Raw genomic sequence first — 15,537 nt, forward strand, 5'->3', positions numbered from 1 at the left:
TTATTTTTAGAGTCTGCATATAAATGACATTGTGTGATATTAGTCTTTCTCTGTCTGATTTGTTTCACTTAGTATGATGATTTCCAGGCCCATCTCAGTTCAGTCTGTCAGTCATTCCGACTCTTTGAACCACAGCACACCAGGCTTCCCTGTCCAACGCCAACTCCCGGAGCCTACCCAAACTCATGTCCACTGGCATCAGTGATGCCATCCAACCATCTCATCCTCTGTTGTCCTCTTCTCCTCCTGCCCTCAATCTTTCCCAGCATCAGGGTCTTTTCAAATGAGTCAGCTCTTCACATCAGGTGGCCAAAGTATTGGAGTTTCAGCTTCAACATCAATCCTTCCAATGAACACCCAGGACTGATCTCCTTTAGGATGGACTGGTTGGATCTCCTTGCAGTCCAAGGGACTCTCAAGAGTCTTCTCCAACACCACAGTTCAAAAGCATTAAATTTTTGGTGCTCAGCTTTCTTTATAGTCCAACTCTCACATCCATACATGACTACTGGAAAAACCATAGCCTTGACTAGATGGACCTTTGTTGGTAAAGTGATGTCTCTGCTTTTTAATATGCTGTCTAGGTTGGTCATAACTTTCCTTCCAAGAAGTAAGTGTCTTTTAAGTTCATGGCTGTAGTCACCATCTGCAGTGATTTTGGAGCCCAGAAAATTAAAGTCAGCCACTGTTTCCACTGTTTCCCCATCTATTTGCCATGAAGTGATGGGACCAGATGCCATGATCTTAGTTTTCTGAATGTTGAGCTTTAAACCAACCTTTTCACTCTCCTCTTTCACTTTCATCAAAAGGCTCTTTAGCTCTTCTTTACTTTCTGCCATAAGGGTGGTGTCATCTGCATATCTGAGGTTATTGATATTTCTCCCGGCAATCTTGATTCCAGCTTGTGTTGCTGCAAATGGCATTATTTCATTCTTTTCCCCCTCTCTCTTCACTATTCTTCTACATTTTGGACTATTTCTCACTCAGATTTCTTTTCAGATTTAATGCAGATCACTTTTTCATACAACTCTCATGCAGTCAGTCTGGAAATCCTGTTGACCTTGACATCAGTATGTTGCCATAACTTATCATCTCACTATGACCACCTTATTCAAACCACCATTATCCTCACCTGGAGACTTCCTTTAGCTCTCTGACTGGTCTGACAAGCAGAAGTTTTAAATTTAAATATGTTGAATTGCAATTCTTTTTCAGTTTGGTCTTTGGTATCGCATTAGGCAAAGTCTACTAATTTGCATACGGTTTCAGTTTCTATGTCTAGAACTTTAATATTCTCAGAATTTACTTTTTGTAAAAGTTGTGAAACAGGGCTAGAACTTCCTGCTGTTTCATTCCAAGTGTACAGCTAATTTTCACCACCTCACTTATTGAACAATCCATGTTCTCCTTATTTTTGAAATGCCACTTGAATAATTCATTTATTCAGATCTATGGAGTTGTGGTTTTCTGAATTCATAATTGAATTATTTTGAGCTATTATTCATTTGTGTCTCAATACCACATTGTGTTCAGTATTTCCACTGGATCTGGTAAGAAATGTACCCCGTTCACAGATGCAGTTTTAATAAATATTTGAAACCCATCTTTATACAAGCCATTACACGGCTACTGTGTATTAAGGATTATGTACGCTTCACAAAGTCTTTCCCTTATAGATTTTACACACATGTAGTGGACTATCATATCTTTATGCTACTTTAAGAGTAACATAAACAGTTTCTCTTTAATAATTTTATAGACCCTCTACAGGCTTCAAAAGATTCCTTCAATAAGAGAGTCCTTCTTATTAAAAACAAAGTATCATTTATTGCTTTTTTCCTTAGCTCATACCTAATGACCTAATAGAAAAATAAGCTGTCTTTTGTAAGCAACAAGATCAGCCACTAGAGGAAGTAAGTGCTTTGCAGTTCTGGGCAGCAACATAGGAACAGATTTATGAAAGAAAGTCACTGTCAAGATTCCTTTCTACCTTGAAGAATGTGCAGAAGCTCTAGAAAATGGATTCTGAACCACAATTTGGTAAGTAAGTGAGTGTATATAAGTACATGTTTTAAAATAACTACATTTGACCCAAGGCAGTTATTAGAAAGTTCCTCATAGTATGTGAAAGGAACAAACATCTTATCTTCTTGACAAGATCACACACTTTCAATTATTTAACTCATATAAAGCATTCAAAACTCTCTATTTTCCTGTCAATAAAATGCAATGCTTTTAATTGAATTTTTCTACCAGATGACTATAATTACTAAGAAGACAAAAACAAAGCTCAAAGTAATTTGCTTAAATGAAACTTAGAAGTAGTTGATCTGCAGGAGAATGAACAGTGGGGTCATAGCCTCACTACTCGGAAAACAGTGTTAACCAAGGAAGTATAAAAACAACCAATGTCCTTCTGATATTCAATCTGGATGTGCAGCATCTACAGCAAATAACATAAAAAGAAAGAAAGGAGGAATAGATGGAAAAGGAAGGGAAAGGAAACCAACCTACCAAATCTCAGACCTGAGAAATTACCATTAACTTGCCAACACAGTACTGAAGATTTTGGTAGTAAAAATTTTTACAATTCCTTAAAAGAAGGTCTTCTAGAGCATTTCTTCAAATTAAAAAGCTAAAGAAAAAAATAAATGAGAAGGAAGCAATTATATTAGCTTAGAAGAGTTGACACCTGTCAGGCAGTTGACAATCCATCATTTGACCAAACACAATGAAAACTGGTGGTTTTTTACAATTTCTTCTTGGGTGCTCTATAAGAGGCTGCAAGGGAGTCTGGGATGAGAAATACTTAGGGCCCCTGGGTGCCAGAGGCCCCTTATGCCTATTAAAATATATGACAAATAGAATGAAATTGTATGAAGAACTAACAATGAGGAAAATTGCTTTCACTACAAAAGTGACATAAATATGTTTCCAATAACTGAAGTACTAAGTCAATTTTTTTAAGGCTTCCCTGGTGGCTCAGATGATAAGGAATTCACCTGCAATGCAGGAGACCTAGATTCAAACCCTGGGTCAGGAAGATCACCTGGAGAAGGGAATGGCTATCCACTCCAGTATTCTTGCCTGAAGAATTCCATGGACAGAGGAGCCTCTTGGGCTACAGTCCACAAAGAGTTAGACATAACTGAGCGACAACCCTCACTTATACTTACCTGAAGGCATTTAAATATGCATCAGGTCATACAGACTTTAGACTGCTGCAAACTAAGAGGAACTGAAGAAATATGTACTTCTCATGTGTGCTTATCTGTATTTACAAAATGAGAAATATACTACAAGCTAAACTTTAATTATTTATTAAATGATAATCACATACAATTTTTAATGGGCTGTCATGAGTAAATGGAAACTGTGTTTATTCATTAATAAATACTTATTTAGTGACATTTAGAGCCTCCTAAATGCCAGCCATGGTGTTAAATATTTGACATCTGGTCCAAGAATATTCAAGCTTTATTTGTTCACACATTTATTATGACTATATTGTGTACTGGATACCTCAATTGTTCTCTGCCAGTGGAGACACTTTTCCTAATTACTAGGTATTGAGCAAGTGATTTTTTTTTTTTTTTTGCCTGACATAACCCTCCCCCTTCAATTACTTTGATTGATTGGTAACTCATTTATTCTTTGGGTGAAAATTTCAGTATCTCTTCTCCTAAGAAAATGTCCCTTATGCAGCAAGCTTAGTTAAAATTCCCCTTATATGATAACACCCTAATGTCTGAATCATGGTATGTGATATTATGATGGCCTGTGTAATCTTTTATAGCTTTCCAGTAGATTGTAAATTTCAAGAGAGTATCATTGAGTCAAAAATGCTTATTGAGCATATTCATAGTTCCAGTTACCAGCCTAGTTGCTGGAACTATAAAAATAGAAATAAAATAATTAACTTAAATTAAAGCATATATTTATGCTGTTTAATAGAGCATAAAAGACTAATGCAGTATCTCTCCCATTGTATAAATGAGTCACAGGCACCAGCATCTCCTAGAGGAGTTAATAAAAAGACAACTTTCTGGATGACTCCCCAATATTATCCCAAGTTTGTAGGTCAGATTGTCTGATAGTATATCTCAGAAATCTACATCTTTGTTAAGTGCCCCAAATGGTCATTATGCATGCTGAGACTAGAGATCGATTGGACCACTTTCCCTAGGACAACAAGGAGATCAAACCAGCCAATCCTAAAGGAAATCAACCCTGAATATTCATTGGAAGGACTGATGCTGAAGCTGAAGCTCTAATAATTTGGCCACCTGATGTGAAGAGCTGACTCATTAGAAAAGACCCTGATGCTGGGAAAGATTGAGGGCAAGAGGAGAAGGAAGTGGCAGAGGATGAGATGGTTAGATAGCATCTCTGGCTCAGTGGACATGAATTTGATCAAATTCTGGGAGACAATGAAGGACAAGGAAACCTGGTGTGCTGCAGTCCACAGGGTCACAAAGAGCTGGACAAAACTTAGCAACTGAAGAGCAAAAATAGAGAGATCATGTTCTATTTCATATACTCTTGTATCCTCAGCGTGGAGTAGAGTGCCTGGCACAAAGTGGGTTCTTGTTGATTGTGAGTTAGGTGAATGGATGAGCTGCTGACAGTCTCAAGTATCACTGGTTTATATAACCCATACACCGCAGAGAGCAGAGCACATTTTATAGACACACATAGGAGGACATGACTAACTCTTTAGGAAGGTCAGATGACTTTCCTAGGAATCTATACTATGTGATTTATACTATGAAGGGAAATAAGTTTGGAAGGCAGAAAGATCAGAGAAATAGTATTCCCAACAGAAGGGAGATAAGAGCTAAGGCTCTTAAGGGAGATAAGATAAAGAGCTTGGGTTGTTCAGGAAATGTTGAGCCTGTGTGTGCTGCCGGACACATGTGGACACAAGAGAAGTTAAGATGAGTGAAAACCTAATAGGCATCTGGCCTCTACTGTATGCAACAGTAAGACACTGAAATCAACAAATCTGTTCTTAGACGAGTGAACCTTGGCGATACCGTAGAGGATAGATTGTCTATTAGGAAGGCTATAGGAAAAAGTATGAAGATAAATGGTCAACAGTTATAAAAAGAGGGGGGGGGGGGTGTCAAAGAAGGGACAAGAAGGACAGCATTGATAGATATTTATGAAATAGAATATATCAGACATGATGACTGTTGTGGTGATACAGCAAGTGTAATTGATGTCAATATTTATGAAAAAATACTAATAATTGCTACAATAAAGTTGGAAATTTTAAGAAATTCCTTATGATTAACATTAAAATAAGAAAGAGCTCAATAGTTAAAACTGAATAAATTTTCCATTGTTTTCTGGCTCTAATACACTTTTTGCTTACATTACTAGTAACTTACTGAATTGGATACAACACAGTTATCAATATAAGTACAATGTCCCCCTAAAGTTTTAGTCTATTTTTTCTACAATTCTGTTGTGTGAATATTGCTGATTTCATTGAACTGGTCTGATAAAAGACCAGCATCTTGATCTCAACTAATAGTTTTAAAAGCAGAAGTAAATATAGACCTTTAAGAAAATTTCTTCTTTAAAAATGTCTTCTAAAAATTGCCCTTGTCAGCTACATGACTACCTTCATTAAATATTGTTACAGAGGATGAAAAACCAAAAATGTTTAGGTGAAATTTTACCTTTGGTTTCTCTGGATGGAATAGATTGTCTAAACAATGTTCTTTCATTGTCCTCTTTGGGAGACAGAATTTATGTGTTCTTGACTAGGAAAGAACTCATAATCATATTTAACCAACAACAAAAGTGAAAGCCCATATATTGTCACCACTCCTTTCTGTTGTTTTGGAAAAGGTGTTGATTTCACTTTGGAATGCAGAAGGTGACGAGGGCAAACAAGAGGATAAACCACTTTAAGACCAAGTCAAAGAGACAAGTTTAACTTGTACTTTCCTTGACATTTCATCAAGAAAAATTGAAAGTCTTGCTTGCAGTGATTTTCTCTGACTCAGGTCTTCGTTATAAAAAAGCACATTTAAATTATGGCTTTCAAATCTCAAGGGGAAAAAGAAAAAAGCTACTGGCTCTACAGTCTAGCCTAATATTGGAAGAAAAACCTGAGTTCTTAAGAGAAATGTGGATTGAGAGTGCTCTCTTTCTCTCTCTTTATAATGCACATACACATATATGCATATCTTAAATGCCAATGAAACTGCCCTAAAACACTGAGTGAAATTGGAGACATTTGACTTAGTGCTTTAGAATGACTTCAGTGACTTCAGAGCAGAGACTGAAAAGAAGATAAGAAAGCATAATATTAATTGTTTTTCTATCATCTCTTACCAGGGCTGTGAAGTTTCATAGTGACGTGCTGAATGAGAGACTGTTCTTTCTTGCTTTAGATAACTGGTGCTTAGAACTGAAATACCCAAAGCACACAGAATTCAAACTGTTTAAAATACACAATAAAGATATTCAAACCTCTTGTATACTATGTCCTTCTTTTATCTGAACATACAGCTTGAAATAAATATTTTCAACTGTGATATAAAGATGTGCCACGTTAGTAGTTCAAAATTTTAAATTCAGTTTTCTTCATCAGATGAAGATAAAATGATGTATAAAAAAATGAATTTAGGTAAAAGCTTTCTTTCTTTCCAAAGAATGTGTAAAGTGAAATAAAAATATGCTTGCCGACACACTTTTTCTCCTCCACTCCTTTTAACTTTCCCAATAGTTATTTCCACCACTATTAAAGACCATTAATTTGGAATTTAGTTAAGGTTGCCTAGTATTCTGATAAGTGGAGCAATATTGGAAATCCTAATTTATATAAACAGCTATTAAGTAATTTAAGAGAAACTTCCTAACATTAATTAGAAATAATTTGTGTTCACGGCATAAGATCCATACTCCTTGCGTCGGTATTGCATCAGATCCTCTTAGCTTTGCTTGTGAACAGGGACCTTTGTCACATGGTACCCCAGCCACCATTGACCCATGGCCTCCTTCTTTTCTTCCCGACTAAGGCAATGCCATTGAATTTTCAAACTACTGCACAATTGCACTCATCTCACACGCTAGTAAAGTAATGCTCAAAATTCTCCAAGCCAGGCTTCAGCAATACATGAACCATGAACTTCCAGATGTTGAAGCTGGATTTAGAAAAGGCAGAGGAACCAGACATCAAATTGCCAACGTCTGTTGGACAATCGAAAAAGCAAGTGAGTTCCAGGAAAACATCTATCTCTGCTTTATTGACTATGCCAAAGCCTTTGACTGTGTATATCACAACAAACTGTGGAAAATTCTTAAAGATATGGGAATACCAGACCATCTGACCTGCCTCCTGAGAAATCTGTATGCAGATCAAGAAGGAACAATTAGAACTGGTCATGGAACAACAGATTGGTTCCAAATCAAGAAAGGAGTAGGTCAAGAGTGTATATTGTCACCCTGATTATTTAACTTATATGCAGAGTATATCATGCAAAATGCTGAGCTTCATGAAGCACAAGCTGGAATCAAGATTGCTGGGAGAAATATCAGTAACCTCTGATATGCAGATGCTGCTGCTGCTTCTGATGCTAAGTCGCATCAGTCATGTCCGACTCTGTGCTACCCCATAGACAGCAGCCCACCAGGCTCCTCTGTCCCTGGAATTCTCTAGGCAAGAATACTGAGGTGGGTTGCCATTTCCTTCTCCTGATATGCAGATAACATCACCCTTATGGCAGAAAGCGAAGAGCCTCTTGATGAAAGTGAAAGGGGAAAGTGAGAAAGTTGGCTTAGAACTCAATGTTCAGAAAACTAAGATCATGGCATCTGGTCCCATCACTTCATGGCAAATAGATGGGGAAACAGTGGAAACAGTGACAGACTTAATTTTGGGGGCTCCAAATCACTGCAGATGGTAACTGCAGCCACAAAATTAAAAGACACTTGCTCCTTGGTAGAAAAGTTATGACCAGTCTAGACAGCACTTTAAAAAGCAGAGACATTACTTTGCCAACAAAGGTCTGTCTAATCAAAGCTATGGTTTTTCCAGTAGTCATGTATGTATGTGAGAGTTAGACTATACAGAAAGTGGAGAGCTGAAGAATTGATACTTTTGAACTGTGGTGTTGGAGAAGATTCTTGAGAACCCCTTGAACTGCAAGGAGATCCAACCAGTCCATCTTAAAGGAAATCAGTCCTGAATATTCATTGGAAGGACTGATGCTGAAGCTGAAACTCCAATACTTTGGCCACCTGATGCAAAGAACTGACTCATTGGAAAGGACCCTGATGTTGAGAATTGTAGGTGGGAGGAGAAGGGGACCAAAGAGGATGAGATGGTTGGATGGCATCACCAACTCGATGGACATGAGTTTGAGCAAGCTCCAGGAGTTGATGATGAACAGGGAAGCCTGGTGTGCTGCAGTCCGTGGGGTCGCAAAGAGTCAGACACAGTTGTGTGACTGAACTGAACGACTGAGTTAATAAAAAGTATACTAACAGCCAATATTTATTGAGCACTTACTATATGTTAGGGAATGTGTCAAGTACTTTGCACAAATTATATCCTATATCCCTGAAAATATGTCTGTAATGCAAATTGTACTATTACTTTGACAGTAACATACAAATTCCTATTTATTGAGGAGCTCATTCTCTTAATTGACAATTATAGCATTAGGGAAAATTAAGATTTAATTTCTTTAAAAGAAAAAAAGGATACAAAGCTTATCTGCTTGTAACCTTTTGTAAGATTTGAACCTTCTCTACACCGTCCCTTCCAAGTGCTGTTCAAATTTAGTATTTCAGGTATGAGGAACTGACTGCCTCTTTATAGGACTCACCCTATCTCAGAATAGTTTTAGCTGTTACAGAACTATTTTAAGTTCACCCAAATTCTGTTTTTCTTTAATTTCCTTAGTTATCTGCTTTCTATAAGCAAGACAGGACTCGTTAGATCCAGTCTTAAGAAATGTACCCTGTGCCCTGTACTGCTGTCTAAGACGTTTTTTCCCCAGACAAAACTTCCCGAGTTCTATTCATTGTTCTGTATGTAACCTATGCCATCTCTTTGCTCTTCGGCAAGTCATCTCTAGATTTCTCTCTCCTTATCTTAAAGACTGATTAGTAGAGTAGCTGCTGGTTAGATCAGCAACACAGATTTTCTATCAACTGACTAATTTGTTGTCTCTCTCTTACCCTCTGTGAGTTTAACAACTTATCTAAATTTCTCTTTGTTAAAAAGTAAGGAAGAAAATAGTCTCTCTCTCATAGACTTGCTGTCATGTTTCAAGGAGATATTTCACATAATGTCCTCAGAATAGTTCTTGGAACATGGAAAATGTTCAGCAAATGTTTTGTATTAATTTTAATACTATTAGTATGAAAACTGTCATCATAAATACTATTTTCAAGGTTTGATCTTCCCATAGCATAGTGGCAATTTCATATAGTTTGTCTAATGTTTCTAAAATGGAGTTAGTTTTTGACAACTATGGAGATTAAATTTATAGATTGTATATATTAATGAATACATATATGTGTACTTATATGTGCAATTGTATGCATATATAATTTGTGTGTATTAGGATCAAACCCACATCTCCTGTCTTGCAGGTGGATTCTTTACCATCTGCGCTCCCAGGGAAGCCCTATGTATATACAATCTGTGTGTATATGTGTTATGTATATGAAATTTGCTCCCAAATAGTCAAAGCACCAATAGTTAAGAAACCATTTTAAAAATGTTACTTATCATGTCTACCTTAAGTAGGAGATTTCTAACGAAGTTACAAATTAACTTATGTAGTTGATAAATATTTATTGAAAGGATTAATTGTCAAGTAACATATATCTTTATTCAGATAATCTTTTTTCCCTTTTTTATATATTCAGTCAAATTGACAAGGGACCTGGATTCTATATCTTCAAAGTCTCTTGAATTTAATTCTACCTTTATTTTACCACAATTTTTGTAAACTCAACTTCATCATATCTTACTGGTAATCTGGGAAAACCTGATCATTGGTCACTCTCCAATTTTCTTCTCCCACCAGTATCATTTTTCTTAAATGCAGATTCGATGACTTATCATTCTGATTGATAAGAATTTGCAGTTATTGCCTAGTCCAGTTACCTTCATCTGGCCTTCATCATAGAGTCCAGTTTATCTTTGCAGTGTTGATTTCTCCTGTTTTTTAAATGTATAGCTAAGTGACTAGCCAACACATTCTACTTACTACTCTTTAAAAGTTTTGTGAAGTTGGTACTCTCATTGCATTTTAATTTGCTTGCATAGGCAACTTTTTCCTTTCAGCTAATTTTCATTGACTGCAATCCTTTCACATCACATGTCAAACACCACTCCATCCATAATCTTTCCAATTCTCCAGTTCAACACAATCTCTTGGGACAATGCTCTTTATTATTATTTTAGGGCACTTATAGTATATCAGTCATTTCCATATTTGCCTTATGTCCTTAACTCAATGTTTATCCCTTGAATATAGAAATTGCATCCTAATTTTTATAGTAGCTCCTCACAATATTTACTCAAGTTCTTTGGAAATCGTATGAGCTCAGTAAATATTTGTTGAGATGGTAGTATTCCTTAAAATAGGCACATTATTAAGTTTTAAATTTTTTAATGCAACTATTTTTCCTCCTTTGTAAAGACATACTGGGATACTCAAACATTGTTGAACAATAACTTTGCAGAACTAACAGAAAATCCCCATAAGTGTAAACAAGTGAATATAAATGATCTTGAAACATTTTGCTTTTTATATTTCATTTGTATATTGAAATACTGAAAATATCATTTACCCCAATTGCTTCTACATAAATTCGCAAAATACGAGAGAAAGAAAACTCATAAAAAAAGTTTAAATTACTGGTTTGGTAGGTATTACTCTGTTTGAAATGACAGCCAAGAGTTTTCTTGATTTTTATTTGTGTAGAGTTATGTTCATCAGCAACAAAACTGTAGACTTAAACACATGATAAATACAATCAACACATGGGCTGGCTGAGGAAACTGTGACTGAAGCACAGATAATTACTGTGCTAGAGTTAAGTCAGCTGACTGGAGATCTGGCTTGAATTACTGGCTATCAGTCATCCAATAATCCTCTCTCACCTGGCCTTCCAAATAAGGGTTAGCTTGTCTTTCCACGGTTGAGAAGACAACAATAAAATTATAGTTTTGCACAAAGCTATAGGAAAGTTCTTAGTCCTCTACTTCACAAGTGTTTAGAAAAGAGAACTTAACGTGAACTTACTGAGTTGAGGTTAAATATCAAGAATATAGTCACCTCTGTCATTTTTGTCTGATACAAAGGATCAAAGTGAAATGATGATTTATTATTCCATTATCAATTTTTTATGCAAGTGAGTTATAGTCTTTGTTTATTGTGGGCTCAGTCTGGCTTGGCAACTCAACACACAGATTCTGTAATATACATCAACTTTTATTACTTAAACCACTACTATTATGCAGGTAGCCAGTGGCATTGATTCCCAAGCTAGGAAAGAGGAAAACCACCTCCCTTTGCTGCCCCCTGACACACACACATGGGAGATATGTGGCAATGTCTAGAGGCATTTTCAGTTGCTACAAATGAGCAAAGCTAAAGGCACCTCAGAGGTAGAAACCAGAGATGCTAATAAGCATCTTAAATGCACAGAAGAGTCCCTCACCAGAAAAAAAAAAAAAACAAAAAAAAACAAAAAAAAACAAAAAGCTTTCAAGCTCAAGCCAAACAAAACAGTAGGAAAGGCCTAGGATTTTGGAGTCAGAATACCTAAGTGCCCACTCCATCAGTTCAGTTCAGTCACTCAGTCGTTTGTGACTCTCTGCGACCACATGGACAGCAGCACACCAGGCTTCTCTGTCCACAAGCAACTCCCAGAGCTTGCTCAAACTCATGTCCATTGAGTCGGTGATGCCTTCCAACCATCTCATCCTCTGTCGTCCCCTTCTCCTCCTACCTTCGATCTTGCCCAGCATCAGGGTCTTTTCCAGTGACTCAATTCTTCGCATCAGGTGGCCAAAGTATTGGAGTTTCAGCTTCAGCATCAGTCCTTCCAATGAATATTCAGGACTGATCTCCTTTAGGATGCACACCTCTATATACACCTCCATATACACCTCTAGCTTGGCCACATTACACCTGCATGACTTTGGACAGTTTGTTTAATCTCCATAAGCTTCACTTTCAATATCTATAAGATGAAGATAATAATATCCAAAGATTTGTTTTGTTAACTTATACAAGTTGTTAAATTACATAATTAATTTAGTACTTAAAGCGCTTAGTACAGTTCCTGGAACAGAGTAAATGCTCAGCAATGCCATTTTAAAGTTAGTGTGATTTAGAAAAGAAAAGAAAGTGTTAATTGCTCAGCTGTGTCCAACTTTGAGACCCTGTGGACTGTAGTTCACCAGGCTCTTTTGTCCATGGGGTTTCCCAGGCAAGAATACTGGTGTGGGTTGCCATTTCCTTCTCCAGGGGATCTTCCCAACCCAGGGATTGAGCCCAAGTCTTAGGGATTTCAGGTAGATTCTTTACCATCTGAGCCACCCGGGAAGCCCAGTAAGATAAGATAATCTTAATAATTATGATGGGAATCCTAAAAATCCCCAGTTTGATATTGTACTTCTCAATTAATTATTCATAACATAAAATTTAAAGTACTGCCACTATACTACTAGTGATAAATTTGCTTGAATATTGAAAAGTATATGTAAGACCAAAAGAAGCTCTTTCTTGATCTATTGTTCTATGTGACAGATTTCAATTCTATCTCTGCTATTGATAATTGATTTTTTATCAACTTTGTGACTGATAGTGGAATCAAGCATCATCAATAATATAATGACAAGGTGATACCCATAATGATACAGCCTTCATGGCCCTCACTAGAGATAATTGCACTGGGCTTTTGACTTTTTCTTTCCTAAAATCAGATTTTCCTTCCTAATCTTAAATTCAAGAGAGTGTTGACTTTTGAATTAACTCAACATATGTAAATGCATCTCAACACTTATAAAGACTGCTTTAGATACATGAGACTTAGTTTTAATTTAGTCCACTCTGACTCCTAAACTATCTGCTTCTTGATTTTCACATGAGAATTCTAAGAGAGCTGGATGTGTCTTCATAATTCTTTTAAATGTATTTGTAAAATATAAATTTTAACTTTAAAGATAAATAAATATACTTGAAATTTAAAAGAACAAAATTGGTGTAAATACAAGTAGTAGTATCCAACACTTGTTGGATTGTTGCACTTATCCAACAATCCCAAATAAAATTATGGATTCTTTAAAACTGCACATTTTTCAGATTTCCTTTTTCTCTACTTAGTAATGTAAAATTCCACTTAACAAAGGTGGTATTGATACAAATATGTCACTACTATTGTCAAAGTCCTTTTTTATTTCCCAGGACAGAACCAATAATACACCTTTAAAGTCTCCACACATCAAACTTCATTTTGATCTCCTTGAGCTGTCTAGGTTTTGTTCATCTGAACTATTTTGTAGGTGAATTGTCTCATATTGGCTAAATCACATAACTACTGCTCACCTATCCTGAGCTCTTCCCGAGTTTGCTGTTAACACAAGAGATACTACTCCTTAACCCAAAGTTTTATCACATTCCTCAGCTAAGATATCATTACTAACACTCCTTTCTTTGGGTTATCAATAGATATTTAATCTTGACACAAATATACAAAAAATCCCCTATTATTTGAAATAATTCTTAGAAATAAATTTTCAACACTTCTCGCTGATACCCACAATGTATGTAGAACACTCCATCTGAGTTGGGAGTGGGAGGTTAAGAAGTAGAATGGAATTCTGGGCTTTGCTTTTGAGACACAAAGATTTCAACTATAGAGACAGGAATGCAAACTAATTTAAACTGAGCACAGAGATTGTCTGGTTGACTTCTTGTGATAAGGAGAAGGTAGTTTCAAAACTGGGAGCTGCTCTCATGGCATTAGGATAATAGAGACAACGATACAAGAAGCCAAAGTATGAAACCATATTTTCATATGTGAACTAGAGCAGAAATACACAGGGACCAAGGTAGTTAGGGTTGCCAGTGCTCAAAGATTAATCAGAGAAGGATTCAAAAAGGATGTTGGCACTGATAGAGGTATTTATATGTATGGTAAGTGATGTTACCAAATTGATTGACCTGACTTCCTCTGGGGTCCCAGTCCAGGCTGAGATGCCCCCTGTTTTGGTCATGGAGATTCTATTCCCAATCAGATTCTTGACACCAATTTGGAGACCAATGTTCAGAATGGAATAGCATAAACTTTACTCAATGGTAAAAAACAAAAACAAAACAAAAAGTGGAGAGGCAGGGATCTACTTCAAAAATCAACTTTGCAATACATTTTGGGTGGAGAGACACCAAATATGTGGGAGAGTTGAGGTACATCTGAGGGATTTGGAAAGAGTGAGGGTAACAGTTATGAGTTATTCAAGGACAGGGGTGCAGTTTAGACCTGGAACTGACACAGTTCTCCTTTCCAGTTCCTATATGGGCTTTCCCAATTACTGCCATGGCAATTGTCAACTGTCACAGAACTGATGGGTGTGTCATTTAACATGCTAATGCATTATCATTATAATGAGGATCCAGCTCTAGTAGAAGTCAAGTTTTCCACCATCTTGGGCCTAATCTGTTCTTTTGTTGTCTTTGCAGCTTCCTCCTGAAACTTAGATAAGAAATTAGTTTTTATTTGAGGGAGGGGCAGGGATATGGTTCTAGAGCAACAGACTTGGTAGCAGTGACAGACTTGGGGGGTGGGGGTAAGTTTGGTGCTTTCAGGGCTCCTGCCCATGGTTGGGTTACTATTTGCCGTCTTCGTCCACCATCTGCTTGGGTTAGTAGAACAAGCAAAGATGGAGAAATATGTAACTATGTAGTGTTTGAAATCCAGAGTATGGATTGAAGCAGAACAGAAACTAAAGGATGTTAGTAGTTGATGAGCAAAGAAGCAGACTACTGAGATGTAATGATTGGGGATTTTTTTTTTTTTTTCTGTTATACTCTTATGAAGTCTTTATGTTTATACTGTGCCTGATACAATCTAAATGTTTGGAGGGAGACCTCTAGATTGTATGGGTTGCACTGCCATTAAAAATATCTATTCCAACTTACAAATCAAGGTGAAAGAAGAAAATAGCTTAAGAGTATTTGAGTCTCTACATAAATGAAAACAATACTGATTAAGTCTGTCTTATCTTCATTGTATGACATTTTATAGAAGGAACTGAAACACTAGAACCAAACATAGGCAAGAGGTGAGATGAAGAAAAATATACAATCAAATAAAATTCTTGAAGAATAAAGTGGAGAGGGAAGGTGATGATAATAACATTAAATTTTGTTGTATTTTTTGAGCATGTACTGAGTCAGTTTGCTCTTCTTAAATTCAGTTGAACTTTCTGTATGTGTGAGTCTAATCCAGACAAATCAATTGATGGGAACAAACCTCACAGCTTCTCTGGTT

Source organism: Cervus canadensis, chromosome 27 (genome assembly GCF_019320065.1).
Source record: "Cervus canadensis isolate Bull #8, Minnesota chromosome 27, ASM1932006v1, whole genome shotgun sequence".
Taxonomy (NCBI): Eukaryota; Metazoa; Chordata; class Mammalia; order Artiodactyla; family Cervidae; genus Cervus; species Cervus canadensis.